This window comes from Gigantopelta aegis, chromosome 3 (genome assembly GCF_016097555.1).
Source record: "Gigantopelta aegis isolate Gae_Host chromosome 3, Gae_host_genome, whole genome shotgun sequence".
Classification (NCBI taxonomy): Eukaryota; Metazoa; Mollusca; class Gastropoda; order Neomphalida; family Peltospiridae; genus Gigantopelta; species Gigantopelta aegis.
This window is the reverse complement of record NC_054701.1, coordinates 25937193-25955216: the sequence shown is the minus strand read 5'-3', so window position 1 is coordinate 25955216 and position 18024 is coordinate 25937193.

Below are 18024 nucleotides of genomic sequence, written 5' to 3'. Positions count from 1 at the left end.
GTGTGCTCATGCAGAACAGACAAAAAGCCTGTTGTACTTAGATTAGTGATATCTAAAGCCTTGACATGGCAAAATGATAGGAGTTGTCGGAGATGTGTTACATACATGTTGTATTTGATTATCTGAAATAATTCTTTAAAATACAGAATTTTAATATTTTAAACATGTTAATACAGTGAAACCTGTCTAAACCAGATCACGCCGGAGACCTAATATTTATCCGATTTGGACAAGATCCGGTGTTCAGAGAGAGTCATTTTAGAATTTAGAAAATTTGGTACCCTAAAACTTGGCTTGTTTTGACAGGATTCCGGTTTGTTCAGTTTAGACTGCAAGTTTCACTGTATACAAAAGAGAAAAAGATATAGATGTACATCCCACAACTTGACATGAATTGTCTATCTAAAATCATGAATGTCATATTTTCCACAAACCATCAATTGTTTTGAGCATGGCCTTGTCATTGCTATTTAGAATCCATATAATTCAATACAGTATATTCTGAACACATCCATCAAGTTTTTACACTGTCAGCTCCTGCAAGCTATGTAAACATCTGACAAAACCTGGTCTGGTTTTAATTGACAAGTTAGCTTTGGTAGACCAGAGATCTATCATCTGTTAACTGAATGCATGTTTGATCAGTTGCCTCCTATCAAGAGCTTTATAAATAAAGTTCAGCTGAGTTGAATGTAAGCGAGGTAGTTATTTCTGTTCATAGAAGAATTATGAAAGGATATTTATTTCTGCGCTTGCTAGTGCATGTAGATACAAGATGCATCATTATTTATGGTTCTAGGTGATGGTTATTTTTAGTTTTGCGAAATGTATCATTAATTCTAATATGTATAATTCATTCATTTTCACTTTCAGACTACAAAATGCAAAATTATTTCTTATTCCAGAGAAGAGATTTTTAATGTGTATATTTCTCATTTTAGAAAATGGAAGTATCAAATATATATCTTTTTTCTTCTGATTTTAGGATAGCATTATAATGATACATTTTTTGTACTGCATTTGAAATGGATTTATAGCATATATTTTTAAAATCTGATCATTAAATTAAAAGTCTGGGATTTTGAAAGTTATGCACATAGCGTTGGGTGGGGGCATTTTGAGTGATTCAATTGAACCCTTTGAAATTGTCAGAATCATATAAATTTTAAGCCCCAAGGCACACTTTCCCACCTCAAACTGCAGTCAGTGCAAAATACCACTTACTTGTACGTACATAAACAGAATTTATAGATATATATATATAGAAGGGTATTTGTTTACTTGCTCTACTCAGTAAAATCACAAAACCATCTATTTTAAGATCCACCTTATGTTGTAACTCGTTCAGTGATTCTAACCGTAATGTCATGAATGTTGACAGTTATAGCATATTGGAACAACTTGACATGTAGGACTGAATAAAATGACATGCATGCTTGTCAATATTTATTAACTCTTTTTTTTTCTCTCTTTTTTGTTGTTGTCCAACTGCCTTTAGAACATTTTCACTGCGGCGATTTTTCCTGATTGAAAGTAAAGTTGTGAATATACTGATGAAAATAAATAAGGGATCACACAAATAGACTGAAAAAATTGACTGCAATCAAAACATTCATCCACAGTATCAAGAAGTTAACCATGTTACTGAAAGTTGATCCCACAGTACTGACATTCAATCCCATATAACATCTCTGTATTTTATACAGGCATATCTACACTAGTAAGTAAGACAATTTGCTTTCAAATACCATGTGTTCCCTTATTTCTTTCCATCAGTGTAATAAAAATATCAGAAAAAGTGCACTAGTATCGTATTCCAATCAGCAATGGTTTTTACCTTCTAATAATTATTTTAGTACATGCATTTGGCTTTGTTTTAGGGAGCTTTTGGGGGGGGGGGGGGGGGGGTATTAGGCGCATGTACCTTGTGGATGTGAATTCATGAGCTGATGTCCTCATGGTGGCCAAGTTACATTTTAGTCACATAATGTTTTAGCATTGAAATTGTTAGATCTTTGGTATAAAATAGCTAATATCTCGGCAAGCAAATATCACACCAACTTAGATAAAAAGAACATACTATTAAAATAGTACAGATGTTTACAAGTACATGTATTTTTTCATTTGAAAGCTGTGAAGGTGTTGTTTTGTTTTTGTTTTTTTAAAACTTAATCAGATTCCATTTGGAATACAAACTCACTAACCACTAACAATTAACTTATTAACCGACATCATCTTGGACAGACTCGCCAATTAACCGAAATGTGTTCCTACAACAACACATTTAGATGTACTTAAATCATAATGAGAAACAAGCATGAAAGTTGGCTTAAATTGAAATGCAAACCTAATGTGTTTTGGTCAGGCATTGCAAATAAATAGTTCATCATTGAAATGGGAATGCATTTGTTACATGTAATATTTCACATAGGAATCTCGCGCATTTGTCAGGTGTTGGGCTATTTCTCGTTCTAGCCATTGTACCACAACTGGTATATCAAAGACTGTGGTATGTGCTGTCCTGTCTGTGGGATGGTGCATATGAAAGATCCTTTACTACTAATGGAAAAATGTAGTGGGTTTCCTCTTTAAGACTACATATCAAAATTACCAAATTGTTGAAATCCAATAGGCAATGATTAATAAATCAATGTGCTCAATAGTGGTGTCATTAATAAAAAAAAATAATAATAATAATTGATGTGAACATTTTTTTTCTTTTCTTCAATGTTATTCCATTTGAAGTTTTTGTTTTCTGTACTAGTAGTGACGTCATCTTCTATTTGGTGGCAACATGCTTTCACCTTTTTTATTCTATTTTTGTCCAGATAGCATGTACTAAAGTACATTCCCAAAATAGATGCACCACATATTTGTGCTCCGATGCAATTTGCTGAAATTACATAACAGCAAAGCTATGAAAGCGAACACTATAGAATTGGTTGTTACCAGGAAGTGTGTCTTGAATGGTTTCATGTTGAAACCACCTTCAGCTGAATTAGCTAGCTTAGCATTTCTTTTACAGTAGAATTGAATTACATTAATACCTTTCCAATGAATATTGGTCTAATATTTCTTCTTATTTTTAATTAAGTTTTGAATGATACGGGATTAGTAAAGGAGATATTTTAATGTGGGGTTGTAGAGAGGCCAAATGAGTCAAGTTAATATAACTGTCAGATTTTAAAAATGAAAATGGTTAGTGCACTGAATAAAATAAACCACTTATGTGTACAAGTGAAAATGTTGGCAGACAAGTAGATATTTTGATGTACTACTTGATGTACCTACTTTATTTGGTGGACTAATAAAAAATGTCTGCTTATTTCTATCACTAATACATGTACTGATACCCAATATTACTAGAAGTTTGTTCTTTCTTTCTTTTTCAGTTATTTATAGTCCATAGCTTGTACTTGGCTTCCAGGATATTTATTGGCAATTCTATGATTAGTTTATTTTGTACATTGCATGCATCAACTATGCAGTCTAGTGTACTGTATAATACAACTTATTTCTATGTTTGTTTTAAAATGAAATAGTCATTGTTATTGTCATATTTAGTAATAATATAATTACATACATAAAAATAGGTTACAGTATTGATTAGTTACTTGAAATATTAATCATGTAGATAATCCTTCTTGAATGGTTATTAGATAATATTGATTTTATGAGTTGTTTCAAAAGATATTTAATGAGACAAAATAGGTTGGATGCATGGAAAAAGTTGTAAGATAAATGGTATCTAACAGACATGAGATATTTAAAACATTAAAACCACTTGGCACTTTTTTAATTGCACAGTTAACATATATGTACATGTCATCAGTAAATTTTGGCATCTGTATAATATTCTTTTTACTGGATAGTTTGGAACCAATCAGATGTCTTTAAATGATCCTATACATAGGTTGAATATCGCAATACGATACCATTAATCTCACTCAGTCACAGTGTTCTCTGAAATTAGTGTGTAAGAAATTAAAATATTAATTAATTTAAAATAGTAATCATCATATTAATTAGTTTATTGAATTCTGTACCTGTAGGAAGGGGTATTTATTGCTTCCCTATTTGACTTATTCCCCATGTCAACCAGCACTGATGGGAGTACAGGCCCACACATCAAAGAGAAACAGTATTACCTTGGAGGGGCAGGGAACAGAAGTTTATTGGGATGGGAAAGAAAGAAATGTTTTATTTAACGACGCACTCAACACATTTTATTTACGGTTATATGACATCAGACATGGTTAAGGACCATACAGATATTGAGAGAGGAAACCCGCTGTCGCCACTTCATGAGCAATTTTTTTCAATTAACAACAAGGGATCTTTTATATGCACCACCCTACAGATAGGGTAGTACATAACACAGCCTTTGATATACCAGTTGTGGTGCACTGGCTGTAACGAGAAATAGCGCAATGGGGCCACTGACGGGGATCGATCTCACACCGACCACATATCGAGCGAGCGCTGTACCACTGGGCTACGTCCCGCACTTTATTGGGATGGGGGTAGAAATTGTATTTTCATAGATGGTGGATACAGAGATGTTAGTTAGATGTTCAGATATATTGAACAACAAAAGAAATGTGGATACTAATTTACTTTTATTAAATTATTTAAAATTATTCAATTTGAATCCCGTTAATTTTTGTGTCTATTCAAATAGTTTTTAATTAATTTTATCATTATATATTAAAATATTTGCTTTTATTTGTGGTACGATATATATATATATATTTCATGGGTGGTTGCATATTATTTTTTCATTGCATATTATGATACTGCAGTTATTGTTCAGATAGCAGGTATTAAAACCAATTTCCTCCAGATGAGATCTTGTTCTGCATCTAAATGTTGATTAACAAATGGAACATCACAGTATGAGCAGCCTTTTCAAATACAGCGACGGATGTATGGCCTGATATTGTACTAGGATTCCTATTTTCCAATACCACACTTAATAGACAACTTGCTGTGTCAACATTCTTTGTTGATAAATAAATCAATACATTTCATTACTCCACCAAATAATGTTTATCAAAGATGAGTGCAAAAACAAATTTCATTAGTACGTTTTCAGGCCGTAAGCACATTACAAAATCGTCTGTGAAATGGTATTTATGTGTGGTCCATACGTGCCGTTCCCTGTAATGGTGTGCTGGCATTTCGAGACGAGAAATCATTGAGACATTTCAATCCATTAACACTGTAATGATCGCGTTGCCGAGACTGGTCTCTACCCAAACATTGCGTGACCCCGGTTGCACAACCGCATGTAACGTGTTTGCCTGCTTTGAGATGTATAATTTGTGTGGGTCATTGATTCAACAGATCAATATAATTGGGTGCGGGATATGACACGCTAATGGACAGCCATAGCGGTATCATTGCTGTTTGTACTGTACTAATTACCGATGGTAATTCTCACTTTTATGTCTCTACTGTCAAATGCCATCATCATTACTGGTATCTGTGCTTGTTTTATTTGCAACAGATAACAGGGTTGCATAGAACTCGATATCAACAGATTTTTAAAGATGTTTCTTTGTTGTTGTTATCCCAATTTAATGAGAGCTGAAAATCCATGAGATTTTTCAATGATTCTGGATTCGAGCAATATCCAAAGTGTATTTCCTTTACTTGTTCTTGTTCTTGGATGAAAAACTAACTAACCTATTACGTTTCAAGACCCTCAACGTTGGCAGAATTTGTTTTTCCATGCATCCCTGTTCAATACTTTAAAATTTAGAATGTTATGTCACTGTAACCCTGGCAGTTTAAAAATGGCCATGGTAAACAATATGTGGTTTTGCAGTTAATGTGTAAGAGACTGATTTAAATTGTCAGTATAACACACACAAAAAACACCCACTAAAAAACCTATTATTATAATAATAATAATAATGATTTGGAAAAGTGACAGGAAACTGAAAGTTCCACTGCAAACTAAATGTCACAGAAAATTAAAAACACCATGGAAATCTCCACGGCATTGGCAATTGCCATAGTCACTTGATAGGATTGCATTGTGTGATACAGTATAGAAGTTTTTAAAATATGATATTTTGTTTGGAATTTAATCAACTCGATTTTGTTTTACAATACATGTATTTCATAATGTGGGAAAAGTTGTTTTTTTATGTAATTGTGTTATAAAGATCCACAGTTAATTAATTTATGTTATTTTTTCTGTCGGAATTTGATCACAACAATTTGTTTTCTGAGGAAATATTTTAAAATGTACAGTTGCTTGTGATATTACTGTGTAATAATCTAAATGCATACAGTATAATACTTTGATTACAAGGAGTAAACTTTATTTCTATTTTTTAATAGTAATGCGCACATATTTGTACTTGTTGAGATATATACACATATATATAATTTTTTGTTTACCTTGACAGGCAGATGTTATTTATTAAAGTTCACCGGACTTTCTTTCTTTATGTATTTATTACATGATTATTTCTTTGAAGGTATGTGCTCCTCTAAAACCAATGTACTTTATTTTTTATTGACACCTCAAAGTGACAGACCCTAGTTTTTAAACATTACCATGTATTTTTTCCTATTAGTCATTTTTGATAACTGAAATCAGACATTACCAAGATTATACGTCATAATTACCACATGTCTGACATCCTGTAGTCGATGTTTACTAAATCAATGCTCTAGTAGTGTAATTAAACAAAACAAACTATAACTTCACCTAGATTTTATTGTTTAGATTATCAATTTCTGTATATCCAAAGTATTTCTGGTCATCCTGGTATTTCTAATACCACAAAATGCATTTTTCATATTTTAAAACCCCATATACCTCTGAGAAGTAGCGGTTATGGAGAAGAGCTCTGTAGTATAGTTTTAGTGGGTATTTCTCCTTTTCAATGTCACAGACTTTTGTTTCACTCTATTGTAACTTTATCCAGATGTGTTACAGGTTTGTAGATTAATCAAACTCCTTGCTGTCCATTTTCACAGGCTCAAACTAGAGTTTGCCACTAACAGCTTTGAGTAGATAGAAGACAATATCATGGATATTGATTGATGACAAACATTACTTATTGTAGCAGTGGTATATCATCATTGTGAAAGCAGGTCACCATGAGTTAGATTTTGCACTTATTGTTGGCCCATTGTGGATGTTTTAATGTTCATGAGCCAAAATGATAGTTTCATTCATTATGCGGTGCTAGTTATCACTGGTTGTTATAGTAACGTACACATGTTAAGTATTAGATAACAATAATATAAATTATATATTATTTTTAGATACATTTTTAGTGAAAATATGTACAATACTTTATACATGTAGTTTATTTATTGACAGAAACTTAATAGTATAATATTTGTACATGTATATTTAATTAGATTTATATTTTTGCACATGTTGTATTTAGCCTTATATCAATATTTTAACAATCATTAATGTCATGTTTTACATGACAGTGATGTATTTTATTTTATTTTATTTTAAATCATGGACAATCATATTAATTTTCAGGAGAGATGGTTGGAAATGAGGTATAGTCCTTGGCATTGCTTGCTCATATTTATTTATTTTGTTTTGGGGATTGTTTTTAGCACAGCGGTATAACATTGGTAGCTTACAGTAGTATTTGTAATGGTAAGTCTATGGACTGGTACCAGTACAGTGTCTTTGCCAATCATGTCCCTGGACTGGAGATTGTATACCATTGTGTTTTTACCAAATTCTAACAAGTTTTACATTCCCATATCCAATCAACGTTGAGACATGTCCACCCTGGGCACAGCCTCTGGGCTTTTCAGTCACTGAGTCCAGGGCAGAGCAGGGCTCACCCTGCCCATTGCCAAATTAGCCAATTGCTAATTTTTACACAATTTATACAAAGTGGCTACAGCATTTAAAATTTGGCTAATAAACTTGTCTCTTGGCTAAGTTTCAAGGAAATACTCTACACATTTGAAAATTGGCTAAAACAAAGTTCTTTCCAGTGTGAGCCCTGGTAGAGTTCCTCATTGGGAATTATATAAAACCAGTATAGCAGAACATAATAAAACAAAATGGCTGTATAATCTTTAAATCTGAAGTGGTCCATTTGAATGTGGGGGTGGGGGTGGGGTGGGGGGGGGTCAGAAACACTGACTTATGAACACACCTGAACTATCTGCACACATGCAACCTATGTTTATTAGCACTATATAGTTGGTTCATTTTATTTTGTGGTTTTGGGGCAGTTGTGAGGCAAGTATTGCCTATAGTCCGTGTGAATGCTGTTTGAGATGTTTGTTTAAAACAATCGTGATGCTGTTTATCACAAGTGCGTGAAATTCAGTTTTTAATTTATTGGTGAACACCTTCAAATGGTACACTTTTTGTATAATATCTAAGTACTGATACCATTGCTTATTTTTATTGTGTAAAAAAAAAAAATAGCAGGGATATCAGTTCATGTTTTGTTTTTTTTTAATTGAAATTTAACACTATATATATATGTATGTATGTATGTATGTATGTATGTATGTATGTATATGTATATGTATATGTATATGTATATATATTTTATTTTTTATTTTTTATTATTATTATTTTTTTTTTTAACATGCATTAAGATAAACATTTATAGATGCAACTATCAGCAACACCAAATATGTTTGTGGTAGGCAAGACATTTAATTCTGTAAAATTCTTGTTTAAATATATTTTTTATTATTATAATTCAAGATTTTCTTATTAAAAATGTTTGAATTTATGTTCCACAATAGTTTAAGAAAAATAATACAACTTAAATTGTTTTGTAAAAATGTCACTGCATGTTTTTTTGTTTTTTTTAATACATATATATTAGTGTTGTAGAAGGTGACCTTTATCTTTATCTCCATTTGATTCCCGGCTGTGAATTAGCTTTCTACTGTAATATTTCCTGGTGGATTACGGTGCGTTTTTTTTTTTTAGCTCTCTGCTTTCCTGCTGTGATATCAGATGTTCACTTCCAGTATTTCTAACCACATGTCAAAAACTGGTTTTAAGAAGCTTTTAATGGAAGAAAACAATTAAAATAAGCTATTAAATCAACGTGTTTATTTTTAACTTTTAAAGTCAGTCTGACATGAATGCAAATTAGAATTAAACATTTTTTAAAAAAGAAAAAAAAAAGAGGAAAAGAATGTTTAATGATTCCAATATGATTGTTAATCACCCACTGTTGGGCATCAATCTTAGAAATATATTGTTTTCAGTATCTCATTACACGTTTATTTTTTTAAAAATCATGTCAAGTCATCTAATTTTCTTTCAGCATAATTGTGTATAATAATTGTAAAATATAACTGAATGACTAACTATTTGTATTAACAGCAAAGAATGAATGATGGACAATTTCCCAGACAGAACAGCGACTATTTGTATTAGCAGCAAGGGATCATGAATGATGGACATTTCTCAGACAGAACACGACATTGCATGATGACTGTCAAATGCTATGTGAATCTGTGCAGTGTACATGTATAGAACATAACGTATGTGTGCTTTTGTTTTGCTTCTTTTTTTTTTGTTATTTTCTTGGGGGGGGGGGGGGGTTGTTGGGGGATGGGGGAGTTGGTTGTTTGTTTGGGTCTTTTTTTATTCATCCAGACATGAATTTAGGGCTTAGGTGGGACTGCATTATCCCATTCTCTATCTTTAGTTTGAAAACCTTTCACCAGTGCTTAACTCCGAACCATTGTATTCACAGTTACATGTTCTTAAGATGAAACATTGTAACTTATGTTGTGCAGCAGGGCTTGTCTTTTTTTGTCTTTCAAACGCAAGGTCAGTGCTCACATTTACCGTGTATTCTACCTGATTTAATAATTACTTGAAGCAGTCATGTCATTAATATTAGAAATAGCAAGTGAAAATGAAATTATAGGAAGCTATTATTGTGGTGGAGACTGCAAAGAGCCTGACAGTAAATCAAATTACAACTGGCGTTTAAGTGACTTTTAAAGAGGATATGCAACCAGCTAATACATGTATTAACCAAGCCTGAATGAGTTTTCAAATGCACAGGGTAATCAACATGCACAAATTATATTGTACAAATATAACATTCAGTCGGGAAGCATTTATTCTTTGAAATTCAATACACTATGAATATTTATTAAATATGTGGCAGGGATGTCATTAATAAGAGACAAATACGCAATTTGCTGCATATTAACGGACATTCTAATGAAGTGTTGGCTAACACATTGCTTTGTTTCCAGTATCTCATGGATCATATTCACAGTCACCCGGTAGATTTGATTGCTTACATTTGAATAACTTGGTGCATAGAAAAATAGAATGGTTTTCCTAGACTCGTGTATAATGTATTGTAAAGTGAAACCCCTCAAAACAAGACCTTTTGTAAACTGGAATTTCCTCAAAACCGGATGTTTTTTTACAGTTCCTTTGTAATATGAGTACAGAGCATAATGTCTCTTGACTGGATTCCTTATTGAAACTCAACTTTTTACTTTGTCCCAGGGGGCGGGCTTTATCTCAGTCGGTTAAACGCTCGCCCAAGGTGCTTGCGTCGCAGGATCAGACCACCTCGGTGAATCCATTCAAATGATTTTTTTTTCTCTAATTCCAATCAATGCACCACAACTGGTCAAATGCTGTGGTATGTGCTTTCCTTTCTGTGGGAAAGTGCATATAAAAGATCCCTTGCTGCTTTAACAATGTAGCAGAAATACCTAATGCTTGACATCCAATAGCCAATGATTAATAAATCAATGTGCTCTAGTGGTGTTGTTAAACAAAACAAACTTCTTGTCCCACGAGTGTCTGGTTTAGAGGGGCTTTACTTTATATACATTCATGTAACAAATGTTTAGGATTTTTTTTTTTAAACCTGAATATTAAATTGAAATAATATATGTATGTGTGAGTAGTTTTGTTTCAAATGTAAGCAAGTTTTATTGCCATTGACTTTCTCTAATAATAGTTTTGAAGATGTGAAATGCCTTAAAAATAATCATTTGCACCACCTATTCCTAACAGTGATATTTATGTGTGTTGTATGTATTGTGTGCTAGTAACTGTAAGATATTGTGTAGTTCATACAGCGATAGAGGGATATGGACAATAGCCAAATTGGCAAGTTTAATACTTTCGCCATTGATGTCCACATGTCTGGAATTGTTTCACTGTAATGCCACAACACTTTAATTAAGCTTGGATGCCATCTAAAGTATTTTATACGGAAGTTTTGAAATTTTGGAACCTGACTAACCTATGTACCGATGCAGTAACTTATAGTTGGTGTGTTTGGAGCCATTTTAACATTAACCTTAATATGATGCACATGTACGCAATTCAAATAGAACTGAGCCTGGATGTAATGGACATACTTTTTAATACCCATTGAAATTATTGTATAGTAGAGTATTTCCCAACATTGGCCATTTTAAAACCACTGACTTTGGTTTTACTTCTTGTGTTTCATATGAATGGGGTTTTTTGGACACCCAAGATAATCAAAAATACATTATATTTGCCAAAATTAATAATTTAAGCATTAAGTTGTAAGTACTGTTTAATAGTTAAAAAACTGCAATGGGAGAAATTATTTTACACAAATAACTTGATTGGTGCCTTCAAATATATGTGGCCAAATTTTCAAAGTCTTTTTTTTTTCTTCTTTTCTTACAAACATGTAACTATATACATTTACAATACTTATAAACACCTGTGTTTAACGGGAACAGGAACTCTATTTATGTGCTCATATCCACTGAAGGTTCAGGCACGCCTATTCTGGACTTAGCGTCAGACATGGCCAGTGACTCTAACACCTGTGTTTAAGAAAAAACATGTAAGACAGTACATTTGGTCCATCATGTTTTGCTGTAGCCAGTCCAACTTGGGGGAAAAATCAATACAATACTACTTTTTCCTCTCTAATTCTTTGTCCCTTTTAATTTTTTCAACAATTAATCTGGATTTTGGCTGCTTCTTTGCACCAGTTTTACGTAAGAAGCTGTGGGCGTCTGTTCATTTATAACATGGAGCAGGATGTTTTGCCACTTCGGTGTCAGTGTTCACCATTATGAAATGATGTTGAGGAAAACACATTAAAGAGATCGATATTTCTAATACATGGCACAATGGGTTAAAATCCTTGAAGAGTAAAAGTTGCCAGACGTATCGTTAAATCTTTGTGAAAATAATGACAAATCATTTATTGTACCCATGCTTTTGTGTGTTCGTTTTCCTCTTTGTTGTGTGTTGTTTTTTTGGGGGAGAGATTATTTGCTCTCTTTTTGGGGGGTGGGGGAGAGATTTGCTCTCTTTACAACTATGTTTTCATATAAGAATGTTAAACAAACTTTTAGAGCGAAACTGATTAATTCTTCAGGCTCAGCACTTGTGTGTGCGTTACATTGTAAGCTTTAGTGTAAAGCTGTTTAGAAAACTGGGTGATATAATTCCCAAGTGCAGTACAATCTTATTAGATTGCTTTGCATTCAGGGCATAACAAGTGTGAGCCAAGCTCCCATTAAAATGCAAATTGTGATGGGCTAGAGTAATATCTTTCTGCACTGTTTGTAAACGAGGCATGATTGAAAATGATGATTCTTTATAAAGGGTCTGTGATATATTTATGTGACTAGAGCTTTAAAACAGCCATGCAATAACCATCAGGGTTTTAGTGGATGAGTTAGAGGTCACCAAAAAAATAATTTCAGATTTGGTAATAATGAGGGACTTGGCAAGTCTTAAAATTAAGATGATTTTGGAGGAAGGGGTGGGATAATGTTTAAAACAAACAAAATTCAAATCAGCAACTCCTTGTACAGGTTTCAGGAATGTGTAGTTAGTGTTATCAATGAGGAGTTAGTTAGTGGGCAGTGTTCAAAATAAGCACTTGTTCACTTGTCCATTTGTGAAAATCTGCTCGGACGAACAAAATGTACCTTGCTGGTTGTCCAGTGGACAAGTCAGAAATGTTCAATGAAGTTTCATTTTGAGCAATCAAAAACATTGCCCTTGTATTTGAATAAAACAAGATATTTATTTGGACAAGTAAAAATATTGACTGACAAGTCCATTTCTAGATGTATTTGTCTGGGGACTAGTGAAAAATGCTGCTTATTTCTGTTACTGGTGGTTCGTTTTCTTTTTCAATATTATAGATCTTATTGCAGTCTAGGAATCTAATAAAAATTAGAAATCTAATGACATTTTTCATCCACATCATAATTTTCTGCCAGACTAATTGTGCTGACAGTAGACCCATTTGGAAACCATGTCATGTGGATAGTTATAATTGGTTCAAACCCAGCCTAATCATTACTATTCATTTACATATTTATCCCAAGGTTGTACATTATCATGTTTGTTTACTATATTTATGTAAGTGTACCTTAATGTGCTACAGATGCTGAAAAGATTTGTATTATATGTAAAATTAGATAATAATATTATTGTTGAAACATGATATTGGTTGGTCTGCCCATGCAAATAATATATATGTTGCTGTTGAAGATTAAATGTATTTATTCCATCTCTGACTATATAGCAAAGATTTGTTTTGATCACAAGCTTTCAACCTACAAAACAGCGGATGGCTGAATATCTTTGATGAATTAAGTTTTTAAAAATTAATATTGTTCAAGAAAAGCATTGTTGATTCAAATACCAGATTATCAAGTTTATGTTTGTGTTGAAAATACGTCCTTAACTACTCCCATTAGTTTCAGTCCGATCCATCTTCAGTAGTTGTGCCCATTTGACCTAATCCTTTTCTATTACAACTTTGGATCGAAGTGCTTGTAAATAATGGGTGAATGCCACAAATGTCTGAAGTAAGCCCATAAAGTTAATGATACAATGTATTTGATGCACCAATGTTTTTACCGAACAATGGTGAAATGTGCTGATATTGAACTATTCCGCTGTGACGTAGATTGAAAGAATTGGATCACTTAATGTCCAGCCCATACCTTTTGAAATATTTTGTACATAAACTCTAGAATGCTGTTAAAGTTGTTACAGGCTTTTGTTTGTAAACATTTTGTTGTCTGTTGATGTTTTGTGAATAAAATACTGTTTACCCAGTATGAAAATATCCCTAGTTGTGTTTATTTTTATGTGTTGAGGATGTCGGCACTTCTCAGTGGCAGGTGAGGACAATGTTTGATACTTATATCAAGTCACGGTTCATGCAAGCTATTCTGGGTCCGCACCTTAGCTATTTTGGCTTTCTGTCCAGGTCAGGATTTATGTTAGCAATTAGTGAGAGAGAACTTTCTGTAGTAGCCTTGGAGTGAGCCTTTACAACTCTCACCAGTTTGGTGCAAGCTGGTACAGTACTTTAATATGAACCCCGTATCTATCAGCTTTGTGGTAGATGGTCACTATATCACCAAGGTCGGTCTTTTATGCTGATCTTAATATGCACAGTAATGGTCAACTGTTTGTGTTTGCTCTCTTAATATGCTTTTACCAAAGGTAATGTTTACTTTGACTTGTTTTCAGTTATTTGTTATTTTGACCTAAATGCATCTCGGCTAATGGTACTGTATTCATGCTTTTTGCATCTTAATGTTTCCTCGTTAATGGTTCTGTTAATGTTCTATTAATCTTAAAGAATTTCTGCCAACACCAGTGGTATTCTGTTTTCAATCTTAATGTAGTCTTCCTAAAGGCCATATGCTCCTGTTCTCATAATATTCTGTTCCACCAATAGTCTCATTTATGGGGTATGTTTTCTGTAAAAAAAAAAGTCATCTTCCACATGATCAACCAATGGGACCATTATCCAGTGCAAATTTGACAAGAATCACACACTGGCTATTACATATTGCGCTTCGATTTTTAAATTATTTTGAAGGTTCAATGTTTTTCAATTATGGACGTTATTGAGATGAGAGTGGTGATCAAATATCTTCATCTCAAAGATGTAACTCCCAAACGGATCAATGAAAGTATGACCGAGAAAGAAGGATGAAGTGAGCTCCGTGGTCTAGTGGATAAACTTCTGGACAATCAAGCTGACGACAGTGGTGGTTCTAATCCCATCAAAGCTGGCTCACACATTCATTCATTTTTCTCATCTATCATTCTCATTATCTTAATATAAAACACTTTCCAATTTCTCCCACAATTTGAATCTGTTTCGACCATTTCTGTCATTTTTCTCCGACTTTGTTTTCTGTGCTGTCCACAGCATCACCTACCTATCTTAACTTCCTCCAATGGTCTCTGTGTATTTTCCTGCACCCACCTGGCATCTTCGTCCTCTGCTGCTAGTAAAGCTGGTCTGACCCACAGCACTAACGATCGCCGGTAGTAGGGGTGCATAGTAGGTGGTTACAAGTGCCTCTTAACAATGCCAGAAGTAACTACTGAACACTCCCCAAAGTGGTCAGACTAAGCCCACAGCTGAAAGCTGATGGGGAATGACAGGTGTGTGGTACATATGGCCACAAGAAACCGGCACCTGTTACGGTTGGACTTGGACAGCGAAAGAAGTTGAAAGAAAGGAGGAGTTACCAGTACGGAAAAGAAATGAGATGGAATTGAAAAGGAGAGGAAGGAAAGGGTGCAGTGGGATAAGAAGAAGAAGAAGGATGAAATCTGGTCTAGATCAACCTGTGCATTGCCAAATCTGGTCTAGATCAACCTGTGCATTGCCAAATCTGGTCTAGATCAACCTGTGCATTGCCAAATCTGGTCTAGATCAACCTGTGCATTGCCAAATCTGGTCTAGATCAACCTGTGCATTGCCAAATCTGGTCTAGATCAACCTGTGCATTGCCAAATTAGCCAATTGATCATTTTTATACAAAGTGGTTAAAATATTCCTTATTTGTATGAAACACATTTTAATAATTTTCGAGGAAATACTGCATATCTGAAAATTGGCTCAACCAAAACTCATTCCAGTGTGAGCCCTATGAAGGGTCTTTGTATTCAATGTTTTATTTAACAAGGAGTAGAACAAACATGGAAGAAAAATACACGTCAGGACACAAAAGTTGCATCAAATAAAGAAAATCCAAAATGTTAAAGATATGGTACTTTCTAATAGGCAAGTTAGAAATAGTAAATATATAACTTTTTGGCATATATGAGTAATGTTTCTGCATGTGTCCATAGATAATAGACTGCTGATAAAACAAACAAACTTGACAAGACTTCACATTTCAACTTTTAAAAAAAAAATTCAGGAAAACCCACAAAGATTTATAAGTTAAATTGTTAGGCAAGATGAAACAGTTTCATTATTTTGATCCAAGAAAAAGTAAAACATACTGGCTCACTCCTTTCAAAGAGATTTAAATATAGTCTTATTGATGATCTTTGTAATACAATGTATTTATTAATTTTATTTTGATCTTTAGCTTTAGTTTGGACAATTATGAAGTTAACACACAATAAGCATAGGGTCTATTTCTGTAGGCATATGCTTTGTCAGAGTTTATAAATGAAGCTGGTTATTTGGATTTATTACCCATATGGGCTCAAATATACAGGGTAATATTTTTTCGATCTCTGCACAGTGTGCAGATTGCTTCTATAGCCACTGATTGGCTGGCTTAAAAATCACGTTTGATTGGTTGCTTGTCATGGCCGGAACTTCACTTTCGTTCATATAATGTTTCCATTCATGAGTCAGATTACACATATGTTATACGATTTACTAAGGTTTACAGAAAAAAATTGACTCATTTGTTTCATAAACATGAAATGGTATATTTTCATAAATAACAGCTTTAATAGTATATAAAAATAATTGTTTTCTAATGTAACTACAGTTGTATTATTTTGTACTGTAAACATTTGGCTGTAAAAAGAACCCCGTTATGCTATGATGTCACTTACATTACGTCATGTAATTGCACGTAAGATTATATGACATAATGGCTGATGACTTTGTTGTAGACTGCAGAGGAATTTTTACATTAAAAATCAGTTAATATTGACAATGGGTACGGTAATAAAGAGAATAACCAACTTGCTACAAGGAGTTACGAATTATCTGTCCCTCGTGAATGAATGTTGTAAAATCCTCGCCAAAGGCTCGGGTTTACAACATTCATTCACTCGGGACAGATAATCCATAATTCCTTGTAGCTCATTAGTTATTCTCTAATTAAATTGTACTTGTCTAACTGAACATATTGCATTTTTGACTTTGAGTACTTTAACATACCCCTATACCACTACGGTTTCAGGCATGGCCATCCCAGGTCTGGTCTCTGGATAGCCAGTGGTCTGACCTGGGACAGATGCATTTTTGAATGTCCCTTTGAACAAACTGGTGAAAGAGATAATAAAAAAAACTCATAAAATAGGAGACGTCCAATGAAATGTTTTTTACTTTTCTCTGTAATTGTTTACCAGTCTAAGATCAAAATGAACAACAAGATGTAATTTCCTTGAAGTATTCATCTGAAAATTAATAACTTACTTTCTTGGTATGACACATCAGACCTTCCAATGTAATTCTTTTTATTACATTCGTGTTATTAATATTTGCAGCTTTGGTTCATAATAGGACTATATTATTAACAGGGTCTTTCAGTTACAGCACCTGTCACTGGCATTTGTAGTGGTCATGATCGGAAATCTAAAGGCTGGAGTCTTAATGTTTATTTTGTTTAACGACACCACTAGAGCACATTGATTTATTAATCATCAGCTATTGGATGTCAGACATTTGGTAATTTTGACATATACCCCTATAGTCTTAGAAAGGAAACCCGATATATTTTTCTTAATGCAGCAAGGGATCTTTTATATGCACTTTTCAACAGACCGGAAAATACATATCTTTGACCAGTTGTGGTGCACTGGTTGGAACAAGAAAAAACCCAGTCAGTTGAATGGATCTACCGAGGTGGTTCGGTCCTGCGACACAAGCACCTCAAGTGAGCACTCAACCGACTGAGGTAAATCCCACCACTTAGACTCAATGCCGCAAACCCTAGTTTGATCCCGTAAAAATGGACCCTAATCTGTGATGTTAAAACAGGGAAATATACTGATGG